The sequence below is a fragment of the Triturus cristatus genome, chromosome 5_2, assembly GCF_964204655.1.
Source record: "Triturus cristatus chromosome 5_2, aTriCri1.1, whole genome shotgun sequence".
NCBI lineage: Eukaryota > Metazoa > Chordata > Amphibia > Caudata > Salamandridae > Triturus > Triturus cristatus.
Genome location: NC_140588.1, coordinates 517,940,454 through 517,948,399, shown reverse-complemented (window position 1 = coordinate 517,948,399; position 7,946 = coordinate 517,940,454). Strand labels below are relative to the sequence as shown.

Sequence of the window (7,946 nt, the reverse complement as noted above, 5' to 3'; positions counted from 1 at the left end):
CTGAATAATGCACTACGCAAATGGCAGTACAATACACTGAAGTAACAATGTGTATATAGGGAAGTGTTGATGTTGATTTTAAGCATTCTGCTGGTGTAGCCTGTGGGTCAGAGGTTTGAATCTCATCAGAGACATTCAGCCTGTTATCATTTTGAGATTGATAGACTGAGTATTACTGGGTTGAGATGTGGGAGCACATGCTGTTAAAGTGTGATGGCAAAATGACAGAAAACAATGGATTCAATAGACGTTAAAGTTACAACACGAGAAGAAATAAAACGAAAAAAGAAAGGCTCAAAGGTACTCAATCAACCCTTAACACAGTTCAAATGGGCTAGCTGATCCTGAATCATGCATTTTGCTATGTGCTGTAAAGAATGACTGAAAATTAAAAATGATTTATTCTGCACCAGTTGTACCCTTAACTAATAAACACACACTCACAAGACACTGACTAATTACACAGACATATCAGCAAATAGAGTTGGGTGGTTGGTTTCAATATGTATTATTGTAGTTTCTCTATATCAATATGCCTTGTTTTATGGTCTGTTCACTTGGTAAATGTTTAGTTGAATCATGCATATGTGGTGTTTGCAGGTGCAGTATGGTTGTACTTGTAAATTGTAGTGTATCAGACGAATGTCTGGGCTTCTCACTGTTTGAATTCTGTAATTCAATAAATAAATAATGTATGGGTATCAGATTTATCTTGTAAAATATGGCTTTTAAAACTGCTGCTGAAATGAGGTTATATTATGATCCACATCCAAAAATAATAGTTGTTGCCATTCATGGCTGTCACTGCTGCCAGTAGAAGCCCTAATTCAGTGTGCATGCACTTCACCCAATGAGCTGTAATTGCTGGGTATGATTGTGTCCAGTGCCCCTTCCCACAGGACCCGCTATCCACGTCCTGTGCCCAGTGTCATTTCATGGCACTGTGACAGTGTGAAAAAGAGCAGGCTGCAGGCTAGCAGCAGGCTTTGTCACAGATAATGGATCCGCAGAGGAAACAGAATCATCAGCAGGACATGGGTGGCGGGGTAGGGGGTGAGGGGAGACAAAAAAACACAATAAACCCAACAAGAAAACACTTACCTGAAATGGCCGCTGCCTCTCCTTCATCCTCTGTCCCTCCGACATGTTCCTGCATGCCCAGCCAGCAGCAGGAAGCACCCTCCCAATGCAGCATTGTGATTGGTCTGAGCACCGTGGATCGGCGATCAGATGGGGGACTGGGAGGGTTTGCATGTTCCTCACCATGCTGTGTAATGCAGTCTGGTGGGAGACATGCCAAGTGCGCAGGATTGCTTGGGGTGGCGCTCTTCATAAGTGAAAATCACTCCTCTCCCTACTCCGCCAGCCCTGCCCCACCCGAGAACCACGGAAGTATTTAGGAAAAATAAAATGATAATAACAATAGTTATTACCATTTTATTTTTCCTTTTGTTCAGTGGGGCGACGTGGAGGAGCCGCCACTGATCAGCGAACCCAACATTATCAAAGGCAAAACTTGCTACTTTTAGGCGTGCCCAGGGCTGGAAAGCTTTGCTCATTGTCTAAAGCGGTAGATCTTCCAGAGCTCGTGATGATTTTTGCATCCACCTCCAGTTCTTCATTATGGCTCACCCTTCGCTCAGTATCCTGCCGCCACATATGACTCTAGATATATTTAACTTGTTTAGTTTTTCTCCTTTTAATGATGTTTGTTTTTGAAGAATCAATATAGTACCTAGACTGTCCGCACTGTTTTATCACGAATAATCACTGAATAATGTGCAGTGCTATCAAACGTCCTCTGCAGGAATGAAGGTTTCTGGACAAATTGTGATACAGTAAATGTGTGTGTCCCTCAAGACCTAGGCTGATTTTAGATAACCTTCATAGCCTCGGGGTGCCCATAACCCATGATTGCAGATACTTAATTTAGCAATGGAGAGAACATCTGGCAATCTGTTTTTAGAAAATGTTCTTAAAAGAAGTCTTTAAATAAACATCTGCTACGACTAGTATCATACGAGCCTGTCTTTTGAGAATGACAGTCAAACCTTAAAATAGGATGCTTTTTACATTGCTTTCTGAAATATACCCACAGATCATGCCCTTGCTTTAGAAAATGCATCCTGCCCAAATCCTACTCTTTGTGAATATCGAGGAGAGTTCGTGAGGATGGAAAGAAATCCAATGTGGTTCTTACCAATGTTCCAGTGTACCCACCTCATAAAAATAAACTTACTTGAACACTGATTACCAACGGTACCAAAGTGTAGCCTCCCATAAACTAAAGCACAAGTAATGATGACATCAAACTGTAGGGCAAAGCCGGGTCTCACCACCAGACACGCACAGAGAATAGCCTCTGACAACAACGTGCTGATGCAAAACACCTTTTGTCTGAAAAACTGAGCAGAGATCGGATGGCTTCTGGGATGAAAGGTAAGCAGAATACCTATTCACCCTAGTATTGGTGATACTTATATTCACAAAATATTCAGAGAACATAATAGTCATTATAGGACCCAGGCAAGTGTTAATTTATTGAAGATAGTGGAACACTTTTTATAGAACAAAAGGAGACAAAGTTCATAGAGAACACACCTTTGCAAAAACAGAAAGAGAGAATGAGAAAGTTGAGTGGGAACAGAGAATAAAAATACAGTCAGACACATAATTCCTAAACAGAGCACATATCTCACAATAAGGGTGATCTGTTATAAAACGTGTAATTTTTTCACCTAAAGAACCATCTAAGCAACTCTGCAGGTCAATCCCAAAACATAAAACATTGCTGTCATTATCACTATTGGTGTGGGATGACACTGTTGATCTTAGTGAACTCCTTACAACAGATACAGTATCTCAAGATATCTTGTCTCTACTAAGAACACTTCCAATAGGCACAAACAGGTCGCCTGTTGACCTCGTCACGCTTTAGCTTCAAAGTTTCAAACAAAGTTCAAATCGAAACATGCATACCTTCAGCCCAGTGGCCCTCGATCAAGATGAAATTATTTTGCATTTTTATGTTAAGCTATTTTACAAGCGAATATTACAACACATAAAAATGAGTATAAGAACCAAAAGTCATCCACTGAACAACGAGACCTTCGGAAGAAACAATCTGGGGTGATAAGATGTTAATGCTAGAAATAAGGACTATAAAAGAGACAACACATATTCAGGATCCTAATTGAATTCGCCACATTGCTAGAAACAGTTTATCGCTCTACACTCTGAAAAAAATGAAGTTGAGTTTATTTTCTTCAAAGTATTACACCCCTCCTCCTAATAGTGTGTAAACACAAACATACCCACTAAAAATGGCTTCCATTAAAGGTGTACTACAGTTTTTATTTGAGGTGTATCTACACGGTTTTCCAGATAGTCCTCTTCGAGGGATGCCTTTGCCTCCCAGAATTGTTCTATTCTGAGGTATGAAGATGATCTAGCCCCTCTAGATCAGACTCCATTAGGCTGCAAATAATTCTGTTTTGGAGGATTATTTGCAGAAAATAACATTTGACTGTGAACGTAAATAACAGTAAAACCCAACAAAACAGGGTTTTTCCATATCATATTTCATCACCCACTAGCATAATTAGCTACTAATTCTTACTGGCCTCAGCATCACTCCAACCTTGGTCCCTGACACGGGGTCAGAGTCACAGAATGATTTATGAGTTCAGTCAGTAATACAACATGAGTACTCTTTTATGTACTGTTACATGCCTTTGCGAATCCTCTCCAAAATGACAAACTCCCTGTTAGCAAAAGTGGAAAGTGGGCACTATTTGTACTACCTGTATATGTATATAGCCTTGAATATTACCATTTAACACTGATGCTAGATGTTTTGGGGCCAATTCACAAACGCTTGAAAAAGCACAGAGAAAGAGTACTACAATGCTAATTTGTGAGAAAGGAAAGGGTCATAATTTGAAAGTGAGTGAATTCATGTTGTTGGAATCATGTCCCATTAAATCAATGCACTTTCACCTTATGTTGAAATTGAATTAAAGCCCTAATTCATGTGATTTGTATATGGTATGAGCCTATTAAAGATTGCAGTTCTTTAAAAAAATGTTTACCTGATATCTTAAACATTTTGTAAGTTTTGTAACTACTAATCTTCTAATGTGCGTTATGATTTTTCAAAACTTTTAATTCTTTCATGATATTGAATTGTATGTACATTATGGGCCTAATTACGATGCAGGTCGGAGCACAACAGGTGGCTCTTTGGTTGCGATCCGACCGACATCTACTGCTGCAGTCAGTCCAATGCATTACAATGCATGCGGTCGGAGGCAGCAGTCGGAGGGACCGACTAACGCTTTCCGACGGACTCCGTCGGTTGGAAACTCACCATAATACCTTAAGGACAGCGTTTCCACCATCGGGATTATGATGTCAGTTTCCAACAGTAATTTCATGTCGGTCTTTCCGACATGGAAAGGCTGTCAGAAAGCAACATTGGGTGCCCCTAGCATGGCCCTCTTCCCTCCGTGGCCTCCGCTTCCAGGCTTGGGGGCCACCTATGATGCCCTCCAGCACCATGTGGGGAAGTTCACAAACTTCCATTTCTCAATGGGAGCTTGTGCTGCGGGCGGTTTCCACCCACTTCACAAACTCCCATAGAGAAATGGAAGTTTCAAACTGAACTATGTGCAGTGTATCGTACTTAGGTATTTGTAACCAGGAAAGGCAAGAACATTCTTAAGGACTGAGGGCACACAAAATTCATACCATGTCTAGGTCCCAATCAGCTACCAGCTCCTCTACCAATACATCACAATCAGTTAAATCACAGAGTGGAAATAACACTGCTGAATATAACAGCCCAGTGACGAGAGGCATGATTCACACACTGAACTCTGTGGTACATTTTGTAGTACCACAAAGCATGCTACAAATTGGAATTCACAAACAATGTGCAGAGTTTTAGGCCTCCATATTACCTATATTTATGTGTGCTGAGTTCTCCGCATGACAGCAGTGTTTTCACAGATATAAATACAGATTTAGTATTAGATGTGCGAGGGACACAGGAGAATGGCTTAAAGAAGGGGCAGATGCACCACAAAAAGGGATGGGATTGGTAAAGAGTAAGAAGAATTTCAGAAGGGTCAGGGAGGGGTTTAGGAGGGGACATCACCTACTCACAGAATAGTAAGTCAATTGCAATACTCAGAGGGTGGAGACATGTAACGTACTGCCTTTTGTAGTAAGTGTACTCTCAGAGTTTGTGAAAAACGGATGTAGTACTCAAAAGTTTAATTTACATTTGTAGATTATGCCCTACATTTCTAGCCACCACTCAAGAACTCTGTGTTCCATTTACTGTAGATATTCTTAATAGACAAAATAGGTACTATATAAACATCCTAGCAAAGGGTAAGGAATTAAAACACCCAATAATAATCTGCAAAACAATGCACAAACCACAGACCTCAAGCCATATTACTCCATGCGCTACATAGGGAGCACAAAACATCAGCTCAAGAGACGTATGCTGGAACATCGAAGGGCCATAACTAACGTGGATTTTACCTATCCGGTCACACAACACTTCTACAACCCACACAACAGTGACAATAAATTGCTTAATTTCTGTGGTATTGACAGAATATTCAAACACATATGTGGTGGGGACAGGGAAAAGCAACTGTGAGTTCTTGAATCAAGATATATCATTGATTTAAACACCAGGATGCCTTTTGGCTTCAATAGGGAAGAAGAATTGAATACCCATATTGGCCTTTAAATACACTGCCCTCCTTGACTGTCTTTTTCCATGACCCTGCTATATCTATTTACGGACTATGGTCCATTTTTATAAGCTACATTTTCCCTTATTGTTATTTTTGTTTTTGTTTCTCTCTTAGTCTCCTTTTTATTTTGTGTTAGGGGATTCTTTTTCTCCTGTCTGACAGTACAATTTTATATTGGTCGCACAATCACAGTGGTTTTTTACTTGACTTTGGGCACAAACCTTCACCGGACACTTGTCTGGAATTACGTTTCTCTTACGTGAGAAATTCTGGTCCATTACCGTGAAATACAAAGGTTATGGTGCTGTTGAGTCTGGCATTTGCTTGACATTTGGTGGTTACCACTTGGTTCTTTTCGGGTGCTGCATATATTGGATCTAGTATTATAATGTTTTACACTATTCCTACAGGGTTCTAACTCGTCAAGGTGCCTGAGTAGTCACTTCATCACCTTATTATTTTTGTCACTGATTCACTCATTCACACTTTTTGCGACTTGTAGAAAGTATAGTTTTTAACCTGAGTATATTACATACATATATGATATGTGGAGACAGTTATTCTTGAGTTATCTTTTTACATTGTATATGAAATAGAGGTTTTTTTTGCATCGTATATGACGTAGTGGACTTATTAGCACTATTCCAACTGCGCAGTGGTACTTATGTGCTCATCACTGTGATATGAATTGCCACTTGGCGGGCATACCCATGATTTAAGATTGGTTCAGAGAATGATGCAATAGTCCATAGCATAATACTGATGCAGGTTATATTTTAATTTATCCTTTATGCAACCAATACAAATGCAATTTTCGAATTGGATGAATTATGTGAATTTTCACTGTGACAAATACATTGATTTCACTGCATCTGTTGAAATGCGGAAACATGTTTTTTATGTTTATTCTTTTGCTTAATTCATTGTGTATTTTCATGCTCAGTCTATTGATTATTATGGAATAGCATGTCTCGGTGATTGTTATACATTGTACATTGAATGATCCTTCTCGTATTGAGAGTACACAAGAGTTTCAACATTGACAATATGCTGCACTGTGAATCATCGTCACGCATCTCAAGCGTAGTATTGCTCACACATTTTTTAATTCTTGTATTTAAAATTCATGTTGAGCAGCATATCAACATGTCAGTTTTATGATTAAGAATGTTTACTATTACTTTTATTTTGAAATTTGGGTTTAAAACTGTATGCATTAACTCGTGTACGATGAAGTGACTCTTCTATGTCTAGTATGACGCTGCCGTATTTAAAATGTCATTCTACTTACACTCGGGTAACTTGACAAAGGCCTTCACTGCTGAAACACGTTGTTTGTAAGCTAATAAAGCCCTCACTTCATCTGGGGTTTGAATTGTTCTTGGATTTGTGGCTCTTCACTACCACGGCAAGCACCGGCACGAATTGGCAGGTGTGCGGCGTTTAGCAATACATGGTTTTGGAATATATAGATATATATAGATATATATATATTCCAAAATTCGTCAAAGGTAAACGACGCACTCTCAGAGATCAGGTTTTACTTCACCAAAGTTTTATTCTTGTTAAACCGCGGTTTAACGAGAATAAAACTTTGGTGAAGTAAAACCTGACCTCTGAGAGTGCGTCGTTTACCTTTGACGAATTTTGGATTATTCATTGCCGGCTTAGGGTTTTGCCGGCTGGCGCACCACCTGACTCGGGACTGGTCCCAGCAAAACCCATCCTTACTTGTTTATAGATATATATATATATAGATATTTGTTGAATTTTCATATAATTGTAAAATTATAAAATAAATTACAATTAATAGTTTATTAATTGTTTTAAAGAAAAGAATATATATATATATACATATTAATTATTAAATATGTGTTTTAACTTTTTTTAAATTAAGTTTATTTGTTAAAATGTATATTAATTATAATTAATTTGTATTAAATTACTTTTATTATTTAATATATTTAATATTTATTATTTGTTTTTATTTTATATATTTGACATCAATATTTATTTCTGATCTTTTTGTACTTACCATTATAAATATAGGCTGTCAATATTTTTAGCATTGATATTTAAAACTCAATATTGTGGTATGGGGATATTTAGGTGTCGATATTCTGTCAGTGAACCCATCATGTCTGCTTTTGTGCCAAGCTACCAGAGGGGTAA

At 38.5% G+C, this 7,946-nt stretch overlaps 1 protein-coding gene across 1 annotated transcript in view; it reads left to right on the top strand.

Annotated features, from left to right (window-relative positions):
- The window catches only part of STAC (SH3 and cysteine rich domain), a 943,669-nt gene that overhangs the window by 569,400 nt on the left and 366,323 nt on the right, over positions 1–7,946 (top strand). The gene's annotated exons all lie outside the window — the stretch shown is intronic.